The following is a 25118-nucleotide window of genomic DNA, read 5'->3' on the forward strand; positions in this document are numbered from 1 at the left end:
ATGGAACTAAACAACAAACTGCCATAGTCTGGAGAAAACATTTTTTTGCAAGTAAAAGAAAAGCTAATTCAGTAAATAGAAAATATATTCTGATGTCCGTTTAATTTATACACATAGTATAAAATATCACCATAGTGGTCATTTAATCAATACTGAATAATCCTGATCATAAAAACATTGTGTACTGCTGCAACTAATTATAAGAGAGGCTTAGTGAAAATAAACAATAAAATATGTCGGTGCTAAAATCTACAAATTAATTACTCCTAAAACCGAGGATTGACCTCTTATCGTACGGCCACTATTCAAGTCATAGTTGGGCCAAGGGTACACCAATACAGGTGAAAACACAGGAGACTGTAGCGGATTCAACCATATAAGACAGTATAGTTTAGGTCCGGGTTGGCGGTGGATACCAACTGGTGGGGGGGATAGATTCACGTCCACGCTTATGTTCCAAATGTGACTAGCTGCTACAAACACGCAAAATAACGGCCTCATTGTAATAAGAAAAGTCTCAAAGGACCTATACCATTCTTAACCGTTATCTACCTCTAATGTTTCTACATTATAACCATAATAGTACGGTTCGTGCTACTATTCATAATAATGAATATTAAAGTGCAATAAATAGCAGAACAGTTAGGGCATAAATAGGTCTCGCCTTTGGGACCTTATAAGTGTTTAGCTATGCAACCGGTGCATAACTAAATACTTATAAGGTCCCAAAAGCGAGACCTATCCGGCTATGCAAAGCGGCCGTGAAAGTGAAAGTAATTGCGGTAAAGCGCGCGCGAACCCGCCCGCGCACATGCACTGTAGCTCTAGGCTGGCCTGGTAGCACTTTTTGGAGCCCTCTCAATAAGTCTCGCCAGACCAGCGCATGCGCTGGGTCAGGCAAGACCTAAAAAATCCAAGAGCAGAACCCTGATAAAAACCGAACGGTTGAAATCAGGTTAAAACCAAAGCACGAACTGGTTAAGAGAATGCCCGCACCTAGAATCATCTATCAAATGATAGCTATAAGTAGGGTAGATTAAAACTCTGAGAACTCATAGGAAATTGTGCAAATCCTCTCCTGTATTAAGCCCGTTGGGCATCTTGGTGTCAAGCAGTAATATGTAATGGGATTCCAGTTGCCTCAGTCTTTTTTCCCTGTTCCCACCTCTTGATAATTTAGGTACTGCATCAATGACAAAGTATCTTAGCTCATTTTGATTGTTCTGATGGACTAACTTAAAATGTCGCACTACAGGGTAACTAGGATCAGAGTTTACTATAGCACGAAGATGTTGTAGAATCGTGTGAATACCTGTAACTTCGTGCTATCAACATATTTCAGCTTGCAGGAGCATTCAAGTATGTGCACTGCATGATCCATTTTGCAAGTGAAAAAGCCTTTTACTTTAGTTGGAGTCGGTTCAAAGGCGTTAGTGAACTCGAAAGTCGCGGTACCAAATTTACCGTCTCTACACGAGCTACACTTGAAAAACCCTGTGCGTTTAGACAACCAAGTACTGGTATTGGATACCTCAGGACTAGTTCTAACCAGGGCATCCCTCCTAGAGAGCGCCCGCCTGAAGGTAACTTGAGTTAGACTCGGCACCAATTGGGACATTGTTAAGTCCGTTTGGACAATAGGCCAGTTCCTATAGATAACCCTTCTTATTTCCTTATCCTGGCTGCTAAAGGTAGTTATCAATCGTACAGGACCTGGGTCATAGGAAGTGGAATTTGTGCTAGGGATTGTTTTACGCGTGGTTTTGTTAGTAACGGTTCCCAAATATTCACTACGACTCAAGTTGTTAGCTTTAACCAATGCTTTCTTTAGATCGTTGCTGTTGTGCCCACAGGCTAAGAATCTTTGAAATGAGTCATTTTGGCAACTCTTAAGGTCGACATTAGAGCTGCAGATTTGCCTTATATGGAGAAATTCACCGTAGGGTATGCTCTTCAACAGGTGGTGTGTGTGAGAACTCCGGGCAGACAATATTGAATTGCCTGCTGTACTTTTCCTGTGGAGCATTGTTTGTATTGTGGTGTTCTCAAAATATAGCTCTACATCAAGTAATTGAACCCGTTCTGTACTAATCTGGGCAGTAAATTCTAGATTTAATCTGTTGTCATTAACACAATTCACAAAATCTTTGGCCGATTCAATTGACCCTCTCCAAATAATGCAAATATCGTCAATAAATCGCCACCATCGGATAACATGGGCTACATACAGCTCACTGTGGGTCTGCCTGAGGACATGCTCCTCCCACCAGCCAACGTGTAAACACACGTAACTGGGGGAGAAGCAGGCCCCTATAGCCACACCCCGCAGCTGCTGGAAGTACTCATTGTTAAACATGAAATAGTTATTATTTAAACATACTTCAGTCATGTGTAATATCATAGTATTTTGTTGGTAAAAATTGATGTTTCTTTTCTCCAAATAGAATTTAACTGCATTCAGTCCATCCTTATGCTGGTGTACAGTGAGCATATGTCCATAACAATGAACAGATATTCCTCTTTCCAAGTGACTGATTGTACAGTGGATAAAAAATGCCCAGTGTCTTTAATAAAAGAAGGAAGCTCCTCGACAAATTCATATAAGGAAATAATCCACGTATTTAGACATGGCTTCAAACAGGCTCCTCTGGGCTGAAATGATAGGTCTGCCAGGAATGGGCACTGATTGTTTGTGTACCTTGGGGATGAAATAAAGGACCTCTGTAATGGGGAAATCGACTTTAAAAAAACTATACTCATTTTTGTCCAACAGGCCATCCCTTTTCCATTGCCCAAGTTCTTTGTGGACCAATTCCTTTAGTTGCCTCATATCGTTGGCTGTGGCTTTTCTATAACATGAGACATCGTTGAACTGGCGGTATGCCTCTTGTAGATATTGGGTTTTGGGCCACAGCACAACGTTACCCCCTTTATCAGCCTTAGTTACAATTATGTCCGCATTCTCATTTAACTTCTTCATTAATGTTGAATACTGTAGATCTCTGTATGAGCGATGTTTTATCCTAGTCAGTACTTTGCGATTCAGTGCTTTGAGGTCATTGATAACACAATCGCTGAACGTATCAATGGCGTCTTTAGGCATGAGAGGGATAAAGGTAGATGGCGGACGGAATGGGCTCTGGGCAGGTAGATTACCAGTGGTGCCAAGGTTTGCCAGCTGAACTTGTGTAGACCAAACTTCGTCTTCTGAATTGTCAGCAAGAGCATGCATGGTTTTAAGATTGGAAATGTCACCTACTTGGAGTTGCATACTCGGTTTGTCTGAGGCCATGATGTTAGTAGCAGTGGTCGTAGCTTTTCTCAATTTAAAGTGTTTGAGAAGTTTAAGCTTCCGGATGAACTTGAAAACGTCGATTCTAGTTTGGACATATTTGAATCGGTTAGGTGGGCAAAACGACAAGCCTAGAGCTAATAGTTGGGTTTCTGCTGCTGTGAGATTGAGATTAGTTAGTTTGATAACAGTATTGTCCACAGCCAATTTCTGTCTAGTACTTAATTCTTCTTCGGATTGCGCCATCTGCCCCTGTTGTTTCCTTGCGCCTTTGTATTCTGCATTTGTTCCTCCGTCTGCTCCTCTCTTCACCTGGGTGCTTTGCCGCAATGTTTGGCGGCGATCCTCCACTAAAAAACCAAGTTCTGTAGTAGGGGATCTCTGTGTATAGTCATAATCTATGAATAATCCCCGCCCATGTGCGGGGACCCCGGAGCAATCAAAAATATCTCTTAAGCTGTCCCGCATTTGCAAACCTGCAAAGACACTTAAGAGACAGACAAAATAATACAGCCTAATCACAACAAGGCTGCACTGGCCAGCACTTCCTCTGAAGTGAACACAAAAGCCAAAATAAAGTTTAAATGTCATTTTTATTCACATTTGACATGTTCCTTTATTATCTCACACTCCCTTCACCAAAATCCCTTTAAACAATAGAGAGGAAGGGGTGGACAGACAAGCCCTATAGGCTGTCATTATGTGTCTGCTAAAGGGATGCCGTGCCTTTAAGAAACTCTCCAGAGACCCCCGGTATCCCAGGATGCACAGCCAACCCAAGTTACTTTCAGTTCTTTTTTCCGGCTCCTGCTGGCAGGACCCTGGAGCATTAGCTCTTCATTTTTTTGAGCTTTTATTCATTTTGAGTGATTTTTTTTTTCTGGATTTGAAGTTTCATTCGACGTCTTTGGCCTTTCTCTACATTCTGCTGTGGTTTTTTGGCAGAATTTCTGCAGTTTGCTTGCCTCTATAGCATCGGATTTGAACACCTGTTTAGCAAGTGCTTTGACTGCGGTAGGTCATAAAGGCCAAAGCTGAAGCTCACAGAGTTTGTCTTCTGTGCTTGCCTGTGTCTTATGTTTGACACCTGTTTAGGCTTCTTCTTCAGCCCCTGGGTATGGAGAGGTTAGGTCCTCTACCGCGTCCCATGCTGTGGCCTCGGGGGCTTTCCCCAGCCGGTCAGCATCGAGGACGGCGACATCGAGAGCAGGTGTGACGCCAATGCTCTCCGTCGACCCAAGAAAAGGCCCACGTCAAGGAGGCTGCTGAGCCATGACGTCGAGAGCCATGACGTCGAGAGCCATGACGTCGAGAGCCATGACGTCGAGAGCCATGACGTCGAGAGCCATGACGTCGAGAGCCATGACGTCGAGAGCCATGACGTCGAGAGCCATGACGTCGAGTGTCATGACGTCGAGTGTCATGACGTCGAGTGTCATGACGTCGAGTGTCATGACGTCGAGTGTCATGACGTCGAGTCTCATGACGTCGAGTGTCATGACGTCGAGTGTCATGACGTCGAGTGTCATGACGTCGAGTGTCATGACGTCGAGAGCCATGACGTCGAGAGCCATGACGTCGAGAGCCATGACGTCGAGAGCCATGACGTCGAGAGCCATGACGTCGAGAGCCATGACGTCGAGAGCCATGACGTCGAGAGCCATGACGTCGAGAGCCATGACGTCGAGAGCCATGACGTCGAGAGCCATGACGTCGAGAGCCATGACGTCGAGAGCCATGACGTCGAGAGCCATGACGTCGAGAGCCATGACGTCGAGAGCCATGACGTCGAGAGCCATGACGTCGAGAGTCATGACGTCGAGAGTCATGACGTCGAGAGTCATGACGTCGAGAGCCATGACGTCGAGAGTCATGACGTCGAGAGTCATGACGTCGAGAGCCATGACGTCGAGAGCCATGACGTCGATGCTTGGCGCCGACGCTGAGGCTTGGCGCCGACGCTGAGGCTTGACGTCGACGCTGAGGCTTGACGTCGACGCTGATGCTTGACGTCGACGCTGAGGCTTGACGTCGACGCTGATGCTTGACGTCGACGCTGATGCTTGACGTCGACGCTGAGGCTTGACGTCGACGCTGAGGCTTGACGTCGACGCTGAGGCTTGACGTCGACGCTGAGGCTTGACGTCGACGCTGAGGCTTGACGTCGACGCTGAGGCTTGACGTCGACGCTGAGGCTTGACGTCGACGCTGAGGCTTGACGTCGACGCTGAGGCTTGACGTCGACGCTGAGGCTTGACGTCGACGCTGAGGCTTGACGTCGACGCTGAGGCTTGACGTCGATACTTGACGTCGACGCTGCTGCTTGACTTCGACGCTGATGCTGGGCATCGACGCTGCGGCTTGACGTCGACGCTGCGGCTTGACGTCGACGCTGGTGCTTCACGTTGATGCTTGGCGTCGACGCTTGGCGTCGACGCTTGGCGTCGACGCTTGACGTTGTTGCTTGATGTCGATGAGATGCCTGCCGTCGGTGCGATGCCTGACGTCGGTCCGAGGCTTGACGTGGATGCATGGCTGGACGTCGATGCATGGCTGGACGTCGATGCATGGCTGGACGGCCATGCATTGCTTGACGTCGAGACGATGCTTGACGTCGAGACGCTTGGCGTCGCGGCGCAGTGGTGCTTGACGTCGATCGCCGTCGAGGCGCGGTGATGCTCAACGTCGATCGCCGTCGAGGCGCGGTGATGCTCGACGTCAAGGTGCAGAAGGTGGTTCGACACCGCTGTGGTGGTGCCGTCGCAGTGCTGATGACGTCGCAGTAATGGTGAGGTCATGGGTGACGTCGAGGGGTCATTACTGGCGCTCGATGGCTAGGTCCGGTTCTGGACCTCGCTCTGTTGTGGGCATACCCTCATAGGCGGGGACTTCGTTTTCCCGGCAGCGTCGACTCTCGACGCTGAGCTGGCGCCGAGGGACCCTTCGGAGTCTGGGGCTACTTACACGTGGCCCGCTCGGAAGCGCGGGACTTTGGTCCCCTCGCTTAGCAGTGTCTGCGTACCGGCTCACCATCTTGGTCGCCTCCTGCTCCGCCCCCACGGGTGATACCACGGGGATGCCGCAGAATTCTCTCCGGCTCATCTCCCACTCACCGGGGGGCCGGTGGCGCCTCGGCCGGCGACCCCCCTGCCCCTCCGTGGAATCTTGATGTCCCTAGCACGAGGTCTCGTGTGGGGGCGTCGGTCCCATGGAATCCGCTGTCTTCCATAAGGTCCCGTCGTCACCGTTATGGAAGTTCTCGGGTCAGGCATGCCAGGGGGGCCTCTTCCGTGAATAGGGAGAGGTGCTCTCCTGTTCTTACGAACCTCTGGCTGGGCCGTTGTGGTGATCCCTGTGTGCGTTCCTTCACCAACGTGTGGATCTCCTGCCCAGAGACAGGGATAGTCTACAGGGCATGATGGTTGCGGATATAGATATATATTCTTAGGCTCTGCAGCAGATGTTTCGCTTCAGGCGCATCCCGGGCTTTGCCGTGGGTTTGTTCTACGGCGACGTTCTTGTCTTCGACGGAATCTCTGCAGCCTGCGCAGCAGTGTGTTTTTACTCTCCTTCTCTGCCGCAACTCTTGTGCTCCTGTGCGGATAGCGAGGTGCCAGTGAGTCATTTTGGGGCTGACCGCCGTGCGACTCTTCCGGTTTCCCTCCAGCGCTCCCTCCACCTCACTCGCGCTCTGTGCGCGAGTTGTGGAAGGAGGCCACCTCCATCTTCCAGTGAAGGAAGATAGACTCGGCTCCTCTGGGACGGACTGGACAGGGATGGTACTCACCGTTCCTTCTAGCGTGCAAGGGAGACATGGCCAAGTTTGGACCCACGTTCGGCGGGCAACAAGCCGACTCGTGGGATCAAAGAGTAGTACATTCCGGTGGGGGTCTCTGCATTAGGTTTCCCCTCAACCTCCTCAGGGTGACTGACTATGCAGCGGGGAAAATATCGCGAGTTCCTGTTTTTCACAGTGGGCAACGGCCATTATCATTGCTTTGTGCCTCCTTTCGGCCTGCAGCCGACACCTTGGAATGTTCCATACGCTAGGCCGTGGTGGCTGCGCATATGAGAGTCACAGTAGCTTTGTCTCTCCGTTTCTGAACGGCTGGTTGATCAAGGCAGCTACTTTCAGGTAGCGCGCCGGCATTTCACTTGGACTCTCTCTCTCTCTCTCTCTCTCGCTCTCTCTCTCTTACTTCGTTTGGGCCTCCGCACCGACCTCACAAGGTCTGTCGTGACTCAACGGCTGTGTGCCCTTCGGAGGGCAGACGCTCTTCGATCCTTCGTAGGGCTCGAGTTCTTGTATTATTACCCTCCCCCCCCCCCAACGGTGGGGAAGGTCTCTTCTCTGACGATTGGTGGGTCAGGGCACACTCCTTTCAGAAGCGCAAGCGCACTCCCTCCAGACGTGCGTTCTCTTGAACAAGCTGGGGTGGCACGTCACCATGTCCAAGTCGGTCCCGGCGCCGTTCCAGTGCATATAGTACGTGGCGGCCGCCATCTCTACGCTGTCAGTAAGCGTGTCTCCTTCGGAGGAAAGACGATGGTCACTCCTTCGGTAGGCTCAGGCCCTTGTGACTGCTCCATCGGAGGGGCTTGTGACGACGATATTCGGCTGTCGCTGCATGCTCTTCAGTCGCTGCAGTGGTGGTATTCGGGGGACAATCTCCTCAGTCGGGCCCTCTTCACAGGGGGTATGGTCGCAGACGGAGATGACTTACCACATCAACTTTTTGGGAAACTCAGAGCAGTACCCTTGGCCCTGCAGGCGTTCCATTCCTCCTTCAAGGCAGACTCCCTGCTCGTTCAGACGGACAATCCTACTTCCATGTATTGCATCTACAAGCAGGGGGGCTCCCGTTCACGCATGCTGTCTCGGGAGGCGCAGGCCATCTGGTATTTGCTAGTGACCAGGAACCTACCGATCACGGCTACCCATTTGCTGGGAGTGCAGAATGCCCATGCCGTTGCACTCAGCAGGCTCGTTCACGAGAATCACGAGAGGGTGTTAAACGGCGACGTGCTGATAGACGTCTTCGCAGAGTGGGGCTCCCCGGATGTCGATCTGTTCGCTCGGGCAGAAGACAGCAGAGGCTGCGACTTCGCGTCCAGGTACTTCCGACCAGGGACGCTGGGGAAAGCTCTCTGGATCAGCTGGTCTAACGGCTTTCTCTACGTCTTTCCACCCTTTCCCCTGATATCGGCGGTGCTGATCGAGCTGTCGCGATCCGGAGCCAGGATGATCCTTTTGGCTCTAGAGGGGTCGAGGCACTGGTGGTTCACCGACCTTCTTCACCGGTCTGTTATTCCACGCCGGTGCCTGCCATGTCGGCCGGACCTTCTCACGAGGTTCGGATGACAGATGGTTCCCCCGATCTCTTGTCCTGGAGTTTGGCAGCCTGGCTCCTGAGTTAGTGCAATATGGACACTTGATTCTGCCTCGGGACTGTATGGATATACTGTAAGAGGCAAAGAGACCGTCTACGAGAAGTTCTTCTGCCTATAAGTGGAAGAGATTTTGCTTATGGTGCAGGGCAAAGGACGTTGACCCTACATCCTGTAGAGAAGAGGCTATTCTGCCTTATCTGCGGCAGTTGGCTCCCTCTGGGCTTAATTTTCAGTCTATCAGGGTTCGTCTCGCAGCTTTGCCTGCGTAGAGAAAGGGCCCTTCCCAAACCTCTTTTTTCCACATGCCTGTGGTTACGGATTTTTTTGGAAGGTTCGCGTAAGGTGTTCCTCCCTGTTAGACGACCTTCTCCACCATGGGTGTTGACTGTGGTGTTGTCCAGATAATGGGGGAGCCTTTTTGAGCCTATTCATAAGGCCTCCTTGCAGTATTTGTCCTGGAAGGCTGTTTCTCCTTGTGGCGATTACATCAGCCAGGAGAGTAGGTGAGATTCAGGCTCTGTGTTTTTAAGAGCCGTATACTGTATTCCATGCTTCTAAAGTGGTAATGCGTACTCAGCCTAAGTTGTTACCTACAGTGATATCTGATTTCCATGGGAATCAAATGATAACTTTGCCTACGTTTTTTTGTCAGCATCCCTTCTCTCCGGCGGAGAGGTCTCTGCGTTCACTTGCTGTGCGTAGGGTGTTGACCTTCTATCTCGATCAGACAAAAGGAATCCGCAGGTCGGATCCACTGTTGGTGAATTATGGTTCAGTAAGAACTGGTCTAGCTACCTCCACACGGTCCCTCTCCGGATGGATTGTGTCCTGTATTCAGCTTTGTTATCAGAAAGCTAATTAGACGTTAGGGGGTAAGCCTACAGCACATTCGACTAGAGGCAAAGCCGCGACTGCAGCTTTGCTTCAGAATGTTCCGATTGCTGACATTTGTAAGGCTGCCACCTGGAAGTCGGTCCATACGTTTTCAAAGCATTACTGCCTGGATTCTGATGCTAGGGCAGATGCGCAGGTTGGACGGGCTTCGCTGAGGAATTTGTTTGCACAGTAATTTGTTGGTGTCTGGGTTTTTACTCCACCGCTGTTTGTTGGTTGGGATGGGCTTGCCATTCTATTCATAGATTATGACTATACACAGAGATCCCCTACTACAGAAGGAGTAGTTTCTTACCTGTAACTCCAGTTCTGTAGTAGGGGTATCTCTGTTATAGTCATAAGCGACCCTCCCTCCTCCCAGGTGGAGTAACCTGACGGTATCAGGCCTGTTGTTATACACCTTCAAAAAGAACTGAAAGTAACTTGGGTTGGCTGTGCATCCTGGGATACCGGGGGTCTCTGGAGAGTTTCTTAAAGGCACGGTATCCCTTTAGCAGACACATAATGACAGCCTATAGGGCTTGTCTGTCCACCCCTTCCTCTCTATTGTTTAAAGGGATTTTGGTGAAGGGAGTGTGAGATAATAAAGGAACATGTCAAATGTGAATAAAAATGACATTTAAACTTTATTTTGGCTTTTGTGTTCACTTCAGAGGAAGTGCTGGCCAGTGCAGCCTTGTTGTGATTAGGCTGTATTATTTTGTCTGTCTCTTAAGTGTCTTTGCAGGTTTGCAAATGCGGGACAGCTTAAGAGATATTTTTGATTGCTCCGGGGTCCCCGCACATGGGCGGGGATTATTCATAGATTATGACTATAACAGAGATACCCCTACTACAGAACTGGAGTTACAGGTAAGAAACTACTCCTTCTTCGGATGTTGAGAAGCTGTTCGGTATTAGGGATGGGTACGTTACTAGTCCCACTATCATCTGATCCGATGCTGCTGGTAGCTGTACTAAGATCCGTCTCAAATACTTCAGAGTTGCGCTAGTAGGTGGTAGGGGCTAGTGGATTTTTGGGCCACATTGCTTGCCTTTTAACTATATCAAACTTGCGCGCGAACGTAAATATTCTGCCCGATTCATAGTCCCTTTTGTCCCTTGCAAATTTTAATATTTTCCGGGCTTTGATGGTTTCCTCAGGTTTTTGGAGGCGCAAATCGATCTCAGCTCTGCTCTTTTTAATTAAGTCTTGTTGTTCATGAGCCGCCAGTATTTGATTAAGAGTCAATCTGTTTTAATATCTCATCCCTATCAATCGCAGCATATTTGATCAGTATACTGACCATATTCATTGTGGCTTCAAGATTGTTAGTGTCCCATTCCTTTAACATTAATGGGTTGGGGTTTTCAAACGAAGGAGCAATTAAAACCCTCAACCCGCGTGGTACTCGTCCCACCTCTTTGTATTTTGCAAACGACCGCTTCTCCCACCATTTGGTGAGCTCGGTGTTGAGAAGTTTCTCTAAGTTCTTGACTTGCGTTTTCACATCGCTCGTGGATTTAGGATTTTTATCATTGCTGCCCCCTGGTATCTCGTCAGTTTCAGGTAGGTTGTCGAATAATGAATCCGCTACGGCCTCCCATGTCCTGTAGCGCGTCTGCCAATGATGACATGTTAACTGGAATCAATTTATGATGCACTTGGGTTACCGCCTGCAGTAATGAGGCACGTTCCCAGATATTTCCAGCACAATCCCCGTTACCCGCATATGCCACAACGCTGTAATGGCCCCGGCTTACCCTCAAAGGATCCGGTTGGTCCGTTGGCGTCCTCCGACTCCCTCAAACCCTCTTTCCTCGATATAACCACCGGGGCTCGCAATACAGTACACTTTCGGCTGCGGGGGGTGGCTCCCGATAAACACCTTACGGGTCACAATGGTATCGCATCTGCGATGTCTGCCGTGAACAAGCCAGCCACAAAGCACAGGGAGGGTCCGTCGAGGCAAAGAAAGACAGCCGTTCTTTGCCGGGAATAAATGAAAAATCACAATCCCAAACTCCGAATCTTCGAACACACAGGTACAGACCACGACGTGCTGCAGGTTCAATTTCTGTGCATATTTATTCCGTGAGGATCGGCATGACACGTTTCGGCCGTGTTACCACAACCTTGATCACATGACACGCTAGGACCCATTTCATCTTCAAATAGTGTCATAAACTACCCTCCTCCCTTCTTTCCCCAATAGCAGCACACAATGGAAGTAAACAACAAACTGCCATAGTCAGGAGAAAACATTTTTTTGCAAGTAAAAGAAAAACCTATTCAGTAAACAGAAAATATATTCTGATGTCTGTTGAATTTATACACATAGTATAAAATATCACCATAGTGGTCATTTAATCTATACTGAATAATCCTGAGCATAAAAACATTGTGTACTGCTTCAACTGATCGTAAAAAACCAATGAAATTCCCCCGTTATAGTTAGTTCAGATAACTATAACTCGCGCGCCCGCAATCCACTGCTCATGACGTCACATATTACATCACTCATGACATGGTCAGTGGCATCACTCATGGCATCACTGATGACATCATCCTTGTGATAGAGTGGCGGTCGCGCGAGTTATAGTTTTTTTTTTTTTTTGTTTTTAAGGTTTTTCACCGTGCGCGCAAAAAATAAAGATTTTTCACCCTTTGGGGTCCTTTAGGGACCCCCTGACAAAGGCTAGGGGGTCAGGAACTCTCTACCCTGCCCCCTTTTCACGTTCTCCACCTCTCTTTTTCACTCTCGCACCCACAACAAACAAAATGGCGGCCGACACTTCCTGATTTCGACTGATTCGAACGTTGACTGACATGTAACCACCAATTAGAATTACGCTCGCGCACGTTGGGGTGCGCGGCTATAGATATTTATGTGCTTTAACTGCAATTTTCTCAGGAACTACTGAACAGATTGACTCCACACATGCAAAAGGCACATCCCTGACCTGAGGACTACCTCTCTGCCAAATTTCAAGTAATTCTGTTCAGCCGTTCGGGCTGTACCTTCGACTAAAGGTCCTATGGAAAAATGCATGGGGAAAACGCGTTTGGGACCCCCCTTTTTTCTCGGCCCCCGCTTGACGAATCACCCCGAGACTTTCAGGGTAGGAGCTGAGCGGAGCGCCCCATTAGTTTTGAAAATTTCGCGAGGATTCGTCAACCGGCGCCAAAGTTATTCAAAATAGAATTTTCAGATTTCCTATGGAAACACGGTCCTAACTATAACTATCTACTGGCGACCGCCAGTAGATTGTGTGTGTGTATATATATATATATATATATATATATATATATATATATATATATCCCTCCAGAGTTTCCCAATGTTGACGCCGGCGCTCACTTTTAGGACGGTGCAGTCCTTCCGACAGGGAACAGTCGGTTTTAAATATTTATAAAGAACAAAGGCGCTGCCAGTCGACAGCACCCTTCGTGGTATAGGGATGCACTCACTTGTATGCTTTAAATTCAAAGCCGCTTTATTTACAAAATCGCTCCTTCACCCAACGCGTTTCACCTCCACCTGAGGCTTGATCACGGGATGTTGTTTTTTCCAACCAGCCTTCCTTTATTTCCACTCGTTGTGCACACACCTTCTCACTGTCCAATGGTGCATTGTGGTACTTGTAATGTGCACGTTAATTCAAATATTCTGTTTTATAGTGTTCGAGGCATGTGGGCTGCTGAATTCATATCTGTGCATAGATCGCCGCCTAGTGTTGGGTCCGGATGTTTGCACGTTGTTGTCCTGGAAGAGTCTTCGAAGTATCCTGGGATAGGTGACTCCTCCCCTGGACTATAGTGCGCATGGGCATCCTCTCCATCCTCAGATTGTTTTTTTCCGCCATTGGGTTCGGATGTGCTATCTTGACTCAAGTTAGGAAAATCTTTTTTCAGGCCAAAAGGCCTTTAGTTCGCGTCGGTACTGTTCTCGATCGGTATCGATAGTATCTTTGTTAGTTTACTAACTTCCAGAACAAACTTTCGCATCTTACCCGACCGTCGATTCGACATCAACGATGGAATCGAGGACACCATTCAAGAGGTGTCCGGTATGCAATGCGAAATATCCCCACGTCGACGTCCATCCGGTGTGCAACAAATGCCTTTCACCGGATCACGACGAATCTACATGCATGGCCTGTGCCAGATTTCGATCCAAGAAGACTCTACGGAATCGACGAGCGGCGAGACTCGAGGCGCAGCAAGCGGCACCGGCCCCGGCCGACATCTTCAACGCCGAGACCGAAGATGTCGAAGAAGTGGAGAACCTACCCTCCAGTCCCGTTTCCGAACATGACTCCGGATCGGAAGACGTCGACGAAACACTCTTTCGCAGAGATGAAGACGACACCGAGGTAGGAGACTACAATGAGGCCTTAGGGGCCGAAGAGAGTAGCTCCGGTGATGAGCAAGGCCTACCCGTTCAGACTGAAGAAAGCCCAGTGCAACAGTCTATGGCTCCGGTCGAGGGATCGCCTTCGGGCCTTACCCAAGACCTATCCCGCAGTTCTTCGGCCCCGCCCTCGGGCCCGGCCTCGGACATTCAGCGGAAGCCATTAATGCCCAAAACGGCTGGTTTCCCTTCTTCAAAACCGAAACCGAAAGCTGTATTGGTTCAATTGAAACCGAAACCGAAAGTGGCGCTGGTCGGATCGAGGCCCTCCACACCTTCGACGCCAGCAAAACACATCGGCACCGAGCGCACCAAACGAGACTTCGGTGCCGAACTCGAAGCGGCCGACGTCGGAGTCGACATGAGGAAGAAGGCCTTCGGTACCACCAAACCTGCTCGGCTCCCGGCACCGACGCAATCGACTCCGACCCCGAAGGTCAAACAGCCTGCTGCGTCTCACACCGCTTCCACGGCGACACCAAAGCCACACTCATCGAAGAAGTCGACAGCCATTCCCGCCCCTCGACTCGATGACCCACCGGCGCCGAAAAAATCCGCGACCGCCTCAACAGAACCGGTCGGTGCAAAAGACTCAAGGGCGCTCCAGGCGCAAAGCACCAAAAAGAAAATGGTCCTCCAGGACACGTCGGGCTCCGAACCAATTAAAGCTCCAGCAGCCTCTTCGACACCAGCCAACATTACTTTTGGCCTGCCACCATCCACGGCCCCGAAACTGTTCCAACTCAGGACACGGGTGACCCATACCACGATCACGCCTGCCGAACGCTCTGCGGAGACGTCTCCATCGCATATAATCGACGCCGACACCGGCAGGATGATTATCCACAAACGGAAAATAACTTCGGAGCCGGCTTTGGACTCCTTCAGGATTCCACTTAAAAGAAAGCTGCCCGTGGTTTCAGAACCAGTTCTTTACGAACCTTTCCACTCACCCTACCAGGATCCACAATCCTTCTCTCCCACACACTCCGACACGGATGCGTTGGTGGACTACATGGGTGACCAAGTCCCCTACCCCGGAGACATGGACCCTGACGTCCAACAGGACCCTGATCAAACTTGGGATGACCCTGTGGACCCAGGTGCACCTATGGATGCACAAGACCCGCAACTCTATGGAGCAAAAACATCTCCCACAGAGGACACAGCAGCGTTCAACGCTCTAATTGAATGTGCTGCGGCCAATCATGGGGTGCAACTTCACTCGGACACCGTCGAGGACGACTTTCTTATGGATACTTTTGCATCCTCAGAAAGGAATATAAAAACCCTACCCATGTTGAAGGGTGTCCTCAAACCAGCAAAGGACATCTTCAAGGAACCCACCAGGGCAAGAGTGATAAACCCCAGGATCGACAAGAAATACAGATCAGCGCCTGGGGACCCTACTTACATCAGAGGCCAATTACCTCTGGATTCCATTGTCGTTGCGAATGCTCGCAAGAGAGCACACTCACAAACAGGTGACGCTCCTCCCCCGGACAAAGAGTCCAAGGTGTTAGAGACCTCTGGCAAACGGGTTGCCGCCCAGGCAGCCAACATATGGCGCATTGCCAATACTCAAGCACTCCTCGCTCGCTACGATAGAGCGCACTACGACACATTAGAGCAACTAATCCAACATCTCCCTGACCAATACAGAGAAGGTGCAGAGATCCTCATCAGGGAGGGACAGCTCCTCACAAACGCATCCATCAAGTGCGCGCTGGATGCCGCAGACACAGCTGCCAGAGCCATAAACACTAGCGTCATGCTGCGGCGACATGCATGGTTACGAATCTCTGGATTCAAACCTGAGGTGCAAAACAACATACTCAACCAGCCTGTCAACCCCGACTATTTATTCGGCCCGGAGGTTGACACCACCCTAGAGAAAATAAAGAAGGACACGGACACTGCAAAGTCCATGGGGGCTCTCCAGACTCAGTCCTTTCGGAGCGGCTCCTTTCGTCGCCCCGGTAATAGAGGAGCAGGTAGAGGACAGGGGTCACAGCAAACCTACAACAAGGGTAATACACAAACCACCTACGATAAAAACACCCGGGGTGGATATCGTGGCTCCAGTACAAAGGGCAGAGGACGCGGCTACGGCAACACCAGGTCCTCCCCCAAGAACAAGCAGTGACGCCCTCTCCCTTCCTCCCGACCACATAACACCTGTCGGGGGAAGGCTACAAAGGTTCCTGTCCACGTGGAACTCCATCACCACGGACAGGTGGGTCAAAGATATTGTCAAATACGGTTACTGTCTAGAACTAACCTCCACTCCACCCACAATACCTCCAAAAAACCGTCCTATGTCCTCAGAGCACTTAACGCTCTTACAGCAGGAGGTGCAAAGTATGCTTCTAAAAGGCGCAATAGAGGTCGTACCCGTCCACGAGCAAGGTACGGGGGTGTACTCCCTGTATTTTTTAATACCGAAAAAGGACGGGTCACTCAGACCTATATTAGACCTGAGACCCCTAAACAGATACATTCTTTCCGAGCATTTTCACATGCTCACTCTACAGCAAGTCCTCCCGCTGCTCAAGCAGGGAGACTTTCTAGCCACACTGGACCTCAAGGATGCGTATTTCCACATACCCATTCACCCATCACACAAAAAATACCTCAGGTTCACTGTTCAAGGGCAGCACTACCAATTCAAAGTCCTTCCCTTCGGCGTGACAACGGCACCAAGGGTGTTTACAAAGTGCCTAGCTACTGTGGCGGCACATCTACGGAGGCAGCACATACACGTCTACCCTTACCTGGACGACTGGCTCGTTCAAGCGAAGTCAGCCCAGCAATGTGCCACCCACATGTCCCGCACCATTCACCTCCTTCACAGTCTGGGGTTCTCACTAAATTACCCAAAATCCCATCTACAGCCCGCACACGTACAACAGTACCTAGGTGCGACTATAGACACTCTGGCGGCCACAGCTCAGCCAAATTTGGTGAGAATCAACAGCATGCAAATGCTGATTTCAAAGTTCAAACCACAACACTCCCTTCCCGCGCGAGTGTTCATGCAGTTGATAGGCATGATGGCCTCCTGCATCTTCATAGTCCCCCACGCGAGACTACATATGCGCCCGCTTCAGGAGTGCTTAGCACGTCCGTGGAATCAGGCTCAAGGACAGTTGAAAGACCTAGTGTTGGTGAGCGGTCGGGCATACAACTCTCTGCATTGGTGGAATCCACAAAACCTTTGCAAGGGCCGACCGTTCCAAGAGCCTGTCCCACAGATAATACTGACGGCGGACGCGTCTCTCCAGGGATGGGAAGCTCATGTACTCCATTACACAGTGCAGGGACTATGGACACAACAACAAAAGAAGATGCACATCAACCTTCTAGAACTGATGGCAATCTTCCTCGCTATGAAAGCATTCAAAGTACACTTGTGCAACAAAGTCGTGTTGATCCGGACGGACAACATGACTGCCATGTACTACATACAGAAGCAGGGAGGAACACACTCTCCACAGTTGTCTCATCTGGCTCAGAGCATGTGGAAGTGGGCCATTCAAAGGAACATGTTCCTCATGGCAGAACACCTCCCCGGCAAGGACAACCAGATGGTGGATCTGCTCAGCAGACACAGCCACCAGATGCACGAGTGGGAGTTACACCCATCAGTACTCCAACCGTACTTCCAGCAGTGGGGTCATCCAGAGATAGACCTATTCGCGACAAGCGAAAACGCAAAATGCCAAAGCTTTGCCGCCAGGTTCCCACATCCGCAGTTGCAGGGCAATGCGATATGGATGAACTGGTCCGGCAGATTTGCGTACGCTTTTCCCCCAGCACCACTGATACCGCTGGTGGCACGCAAACTGCGTCAACACTCACTGACGCTCGTCCTGGTTGCTCCAACGTGGGCACGCCAGCCGTGGTACACCACCTTTCTCGAACTTTCCGTGGTGCCGCATCAAAGGCTGCGGGTCAAACCCGAGCATTTGACGCAGAACCATGGAGAGATTCAGCACCCAGATCCGCAACAGCTGAACCTGGCAATCTGGCTCCTGAAGTCCTAGAGTTTGGCTACCTAAACCTGCCACCTGACTGTATGGACATCATTAAGGAGGCCAGGAGACCCACTACCAGAGCTTGCTATGCGGCAAAATGGAAGAGGTTCGTCATTTATTGCAATAATAATGACATTAACCCGCTAGATGCATCCATCCAAAACATTATTTGTTACCTATTACACCTATACCGATGCAATCTGGCGTACACCTCTATACGTGTCCATTTGACCGCAATATCAGCTTATCTGCAGACCAGGCAGCACCTCTCTCTATTCAGAGTGCCTGCCATCAAAGCATTCTTGGAAGGACTCAAACGAGTCATTCCACCAAGCCACCCACCGGCTCCGATGTGGAACCTCAACTTGGTCCTCACACGCCTGATGGGTCCACCCTTTGAACCTCTACACTCATGCGAGATTCAATTCCTTACCTGGAAAGTAGCTTTCCTAGTAGCGATCACTTCTTTGAGAAGAGTTAGTGAACTCCAGGCACTAACCGTTCAAGAGCCATTTATACAGGTTCACGCCAACAGGGTCGTACTACGTACCAACCCCAAATTCATGCCAAAGGTGGTATCGCAGTTCCACATGAATCAAACCATTGAACTGCCCGTTTTCTTCCAAAACCCACAAACTGTCGCAGAAAGGGCACTCCATACACTAGATGTCAAAAGGGCCCTCATGTATTATATCGACAGGACCAAACCCTTTAGGAAAACACAACAACTTTTCGTTGCCTTTGCCCCACACCACAAAGGTAACGCTATCTCCAAAGCAGGAATAGCCAGATGGATCGTTAAATGTATTCAAATTTGCTATCAAAAAGCTAAACGCACTTTAACGATTCCCCCACGAGCCCACTCAACACGTAAGTTAGGGGCCTCAATGGCTTTCCTAGGAAACATTCCTTTGCATGACATATGTAGAGCAGCCACCTGGTCCACTACACATACATTTACCAAACACTATTGTGTAGATGTGCAATCAAAACAGCAGGCAGCTGTAGGACAGGCTGTTCTCAAAACTCTTTTTCAGACCGCTGCAGCTGGCACTGGTAGCCGCCGCAAATAAGAGGGCACTGCTATATATTCTATGCACAGATATGAATTCAGCAGCCCATATGCCTCGAACTGAATATGCTACTTACCAGTATGCATCTGTTCTTGGCATGTAGGGCTGCTGACATTCATATCGCCCTCCCTCCTCCCCGGCGCCTGTAGCAGCTGCAGCTCTCAGAATTACTGTAAGCATGGTCATCACTTTCTATATCTACTCCATCACTGCCACAATGGCGAAAAACAATCTGAGGATGGAGAGGAGGCCCATGCGCACTGTAGTCCCAGGATACTTCGAAGACTCTTCCAGGACAACAACGTGCAAACATCCGGACCCAACACTAGGCGGCGATCTATGCACAGATATGAATGTCAGCAGCCCTACATGCCAAGAACAGATGCATACTGCATATTCATTTTTCATTTTTTCGTTTTTTTGTGCTCTAATGTGGTGTAATAGTGTCCCAAAGAAGTGCTTTCTCTTGGTTGTGATTACTTGTTGTCCGCGAAGCCAGTGAATCGGAAATCAGTATACCCATTCATGCTCTCTAGTGAGCTGTCTATTATGTTCACAGTTTTAGTTTTAACAGGTCTCCATCGGTCATTTCATCTCTCTGGTGAGTTATTATTGTTCACCTGGGTTGCATATGCGCTCTCTGGTGAGGTGTATTTGCAGCTTTTCATCCTGTTGGTCGGTTTTTCTGTTGAGGAGTTTGTTAATGAGTTGTTATTTTCAGATGCGATTACAGATGTACATGTAATTCCTCATTTTGATTCAAACCTCTGGGGTCAAGGGTTCTGAAAGTTATGATATGGCGGGATTCCTTCTGTCTTAAGATCTTTATTCTATCACCTCCTCTTTCTGATTGTGATATTTGTTCCAGAGCCCAGAATTTTAATGACTCCCATTTGCCATCATGATGTTGAGACATGTGTTTTGCTATGGCATTTGTTGAATCTTTGTGAGTTGTTGCTCGGGTGTGCTCCAGTATTCTCTTTTTAGCTTCAAAGATTGTGCTCCCGATATACCTTTTCTTGCAGGGGCATTCTATCATGTAGACTACATGAGTACTTTTGCATGTTAGATGTTGTTTAATTTGCCAAGTTTTGTTTTCCCCCATATCTACAGATTTTGTAGGTATTGCAATTTTGCAAACTTTGCATTGCTTGCAAGGCCAGAAGCCTGTTCTTTGAAGCCACGTTGTAATCGGGGCCTCTTGAAAGTGGCTGTGTATGATTTTGTCACTTATGTTAGTTGCTCGTCGATAAGTGATGTTGGGGTGGTCACCGATGATATTGGCCAAGGTTTGATCCAATTGAAGGATTCCCCAGTGTTTTTTGATTATTGCTGATAATTTGTTGTTTTCTGCACTTTGTGTAGTTATCAGCCTTATGGTTGTTCCTTCTTTTTCTTTTGATTTTGATCGTGGCTGTAGAATATCTGTTCGATTTAAAGCTGATACTCTGTTCAGACTTTTTTTCACCACATTCTTCGGGTATTTCCGTTTGAGGAATCGTTCTTCCGCCTGTTTGCTGTGTTTCTGGAATTCACAATCTTCCGAACAGTTTCTCCGCATTCTTAAAAACTCTCCATATGGGATGCTCCATTTGAGGTTTTCTCTATGGAAGCTTTCTCCATGTAAGACTGCGTTTGTTGCAGTTTTCTTCCGGTGTAGCGTCGTTTGGAGAGAGTTATTTGCTACGTAGATTTCTGTGTCCAAGAATTCAACTCTTTCAGCACTGAATTTGTATGTGAATTTGAGTTTCATTGGACTGTTGTTTAATCTCTCAAAGTAGGCTGCGAATTCCAGTTCGGTTCCATCCCAAATAATGAAAAGATCGTCTATGAAGCGCAGCCAAGTACAATCTTTTGTCGAAATTGATAATTTGTCGTGTTCCATACCTCTCTTTGTTCAAACCTCCCCATAGTTAGGTTCGCATAGTTGGGCGAAAAAGAGAAGCCCATTGCACATCCCTTTGTCTGTTTGAAGATTTGTTTTTTGAACGAGAAGATATTGTTATGTAGACACATGGAGATCATCTCATTCAGCATTACATTATGCTCTTTGTAATGAATGCTTCTTTTTCCCAGGAAAAATTTGCATGCTTCCATTCCTATGGTGTGCTCAATGTTTGAATATAATGCGACCACATCCATAGTTATTAGATTGTACGTCGAGTTCCATTTTATTGATTGCAGTTTGTTTAGAAGATCCATTGTATCTCTTAAGTAGGAGCTCAAGTTGGTTACAAGAGGTGCCAGGAAGTGGTCTATGTATTCCCAGATTGGTTCCAGTAAGGAATCATTTGCTGAGACTATCGGTCTTCCTGGAGGGTTGGTTTGGTCCTTATGGATCTTGGGCAGACAATAGAAGGTTGCCATTGTGGGATGTTTTTTATTTAGATAACGGTATTCATCTGCATCCAGTAGGCCCTTTTGAAACCATTTCTGTAGATTGTCCTCTAGTTGGTTTTGGATTTCATTGGTTGGGTCTTTATTCAGTTGTTGATAACATGATTGGTCCATTAATTGCCGTTCTGCTTCCAATATGTAATCTCTTTTATTTAAAATCACAATGTTTCCCCCTTTATCTGCGGGTTTTATTTCGATTGTTTTGTCCTCTTGTAAGTTTAACAGGGCATCCTTCTGTTTTTTGGAGAGATTGTTTTTCTTGTTGCAGTAGTTCATTTTATATAGGTCTTCTATTATTGCCTCATGGAAGACGTCAATCTTATTCCCGGCTGGTAGATTGGGGTAATATTTAGATTTCATTTTGAGGCCACTCTCTCCTGCCCCTTCCAGTAGTTGCAGTTCCTGTAGTTCCCCAATCGCTTCTCTCTCCTGGGACTCCGTAGTTGCCCCCATTGTCACAAGTAGTTCTAAATTTTTTAGGTCTTCTACTTGAAGATTACTCTCAATTTGTCTTGTGGTGGGTGGCTCTCTATTGCTGGTTTTCTCTGCATAGATTTTTGCCAATTTTAATTTTCGTGTATATTTGTAAAGGTCTATTCTTGTTTGGGCGATATCGAGGTGTGATGTGGGGCAGAAATGTAATCCTTTCTTTAGAACCTCGCTCTCTGTTGGTGTTAGGATTTTTTGTGATAGGTTGATTACGTTTAATTCTTGGGAATTCTTTATTTCTGTTTCCTTGGTTGTCTCAACCGATCCTTGGACCACGTGTCTGTTTTTTGTTGTGGTGGGTCCTCCTTTCCCTCTCTGCCCTCTCCTTGTCTTCCTCGTTGCGCTCCTCTTCCACGGCCTCTGGCTCCTCCTCTTCGTGGTTGATTGGTTTTGTTCTGTTGCTCCAAAGCCATTCTCATTTCTGTTAAAAAATTGATCTTTTTTCTCTGATTTGTTGTTTGCTGGGGGTCTTCTGCATCACTGATGTCTGTGCTGGTTAGGGAGTCTATGCTGGATGACTGCTGATTTGTCATTTCTAGTTGTGTTCTTCCTTTGCGTTCTTCATATTGTCTGCCAAATGTGAAGATTCTACCTTCTTCAAAGTCTATCTTATCTCGGAGGAATTTGTGTTGCTTACGAAGTTTAACTCGCTCTTCGTGCTTTTCTAAGTTTTTCAGGATGTCTGACTTGAGCTTTTGAAGCTCGTCACTCAAAGTCAGTTTGTTTATTTCCTCCTCCAGGCTTTTTAGCTCACTTCTAGTTTCCTTTAAGGCTTTATCAATATGTTTTACTAGGATTAGTATTAGTCCCATTGATGACTCCAATAGATGTTCCCCCCATTCTTGCAGGAGTTCCCCGCTTGTGTCCTGATGACTTGGCATGAGCATGAGGCGCAGGCCTCTTGGGATTCTTTTGACCTCTATGTATTTTTGCAGGGTTATTAGCTCCCACCATTTATTTATCTCTTTCTTGGACAATCTTTCCCAATATCTTAGTTTGTCCTTATTGTCACATCTGATCATTATTTCTCCTCTCTCCGTTCTTGTTGTAGTTGTTACTGTGAATAAATCGGAGATTTCCGCATTCCATTTGGCTTCGCGTTGTTCCATTGTCAGCGTATTTGTTTTTGTTGTTATTATATCGTATTTTATTTTATTTTGTTTGACGGCGTCTTTGATTCACACGAGTCCCAAATTCCCTCAATTTTTGTTGTTTGTTACTTTGCTGGTATAACTTAGTTGTCCAGGCTATACTCTATTAAAATCACTATAGCTTCTGGAAGGTATTGTTATCCAAGACGTGAGCTGATAGCAATGCTGTCTAAACAATAAAGTTTTATTGCTTCAAAGAGAGGAAATTAGTATAATATCTTGGATAAGATGTTATTAGGGGCCCTTTTTGTTACGTTTGAAACCTTGCAATGCTGTTTAGTCTTGGTTGGTAGCGAGAAGTGCAGGAAAAATATTTATTCTTTCACTTTTAAATCCTGCACGCATATGCCAGTTCAGTTTTTAAGCATTTAGTCATTATATTCTTAGAATGCAAGCTAAGGAAAGCAGAAAGCAGTCAGACAGGAAATGACCAGGTAGAGAGTTCTTACCCGTCCTTTGTAGTCCGATGCTCCCGTGATCAAGTCTCAGGTGGAGGTGAAACGCGTTGGGTGAAGGAGCGATTTTGTAAATAAAGCGCCTTTGAATTTAAAGCATACGAGTGAGTGCATCCCTATACCACGAAGGGTGCTGTCGACTGGCAGCGCCTTTTGTTCTTTATAAATATATATATATATATCTATCGACGCTCCAAATCCTCGTTGTGTAAAGGAAGTAAGCACTTGCGGGAGACACTCGAAAGAATTTTATTCCGATTCAAACAAACAAACGCGTTTCGGCGGGCTGCCTTCCTCGGTGTTTGCTAGTGCACCGGGAAGCCGCCATTTAAATGCAGGCATAACATCCGTGTGGCAACATTGAGGAAACTAGCAAACACCGAGGAAGGCAGCTCGCCGAAACGCGTTTGTTTGTATATATATATATATGTGTATATATATATATATATATATATATATATATATATATATATATATATATATATATATATATATATATATATATATATATTCACTGAAAAAACCATAGGTTTCACACATGTTATAGTTAGCTGTACATTTCACTCGTAAAAAACCAATGAAATTCCCGCGTTATAGTTAGTGCAGGCAACTATAACTCACGCGACCGCAATCCTCTGCTGATGCTAATACTGTATTTCGACACTTATTTGCCCATGTCTTCTTCCATTAAATTTTAGCTATACAAATATTTTTTTTTCATAAAGACACATATGTCATCAGCAGAAGATTGCGGTCGCGTGAGTTATAGTTGCCTGCACTAACTATAACGCGGGAATTTCATTGGTTTTTTACGAGTGAAATGTACAGCTAACTATAACATGTGTGAAACCTATGGTTTTTTCAGTGAATTTGCAAGGTTTTTTTAATGCTAATTCCTAACTATAACGTGTGTGAAACCTATGGTTTTTTTCAGTGAATTTGTACGGTTTTTTAAATGCTAAGTTACTTTACGCCATTCGTGGCGTGCGCGCCCAGTTAACGCAGTTCATTCCGTGCGCGCACGGTGCGCTTTGCGCACCGTGCGCGCACAGTGAGCACGCGGTGCGCTTTGCGCACCGCGCGCCCACTTTACGCAGTTAGTGCCGTGCACGCACGGTGGTCACGCGGTGCGCTGCGCGCACCGCGTGCCCACGTTAAGCGGGATGGGCCATGTACGCACGATGCGCTTCGCGCACCGTGCGCACATGGGGGACATATTATGCGCATCTTTGTGAAATGTATTCTTTGTTAAATTCATACCTGTAATATGCCATGCACAAATGGTGCACTTCAGGCACCATTTGCACACGGGGTGGGGAGAATGTGGATACATTTTTTTTTTATACATTTTTACCGTACGCGTACGGTAAGCGTAATCGGCGATTTTCCGAAAAAAAAAAAAAAAATTTTTTTTTGGGCTTGGGGGTGGTTTGGGGACCCCTGTATCAATGCTGGGTGGTTAGGATCTCATGAAACTGCCTCTTTACACATTTTTGGAGTTCGTTTTTGCTGCCCAACTCAGGGAGCGAGAGAGAAAATGGCGGC

At 47.6% G+C, this 25118-nt stretch overlaps 1 protein-coding gene across 1 annotated transcript in view; it reads left to right on the forward strand.

Annotated features, from left to right (window-relative positions):
* Window positions 1–25118, forward strand: part of CTDP1 (CTD phosphatase subunit 1) — a 646418-nt gene that overhangs the window by 188371 nt on the left and 432929 nt on the right. The window lies entirely within an intron of this gene.

The sequence above is a fragment of the Triturus cristatus genome, chromosome 5_1, assembly GCF_964204655.1.
Source record: "Triturus cristatus chromosome 5_1, aTriCri1.1, whole genome shotgun sequence".
NCBI lineage: Eukaryota > Metazoa > Chordata > Amphibia > Caudata > Salamandridae > Triturus > Triturus cristatus.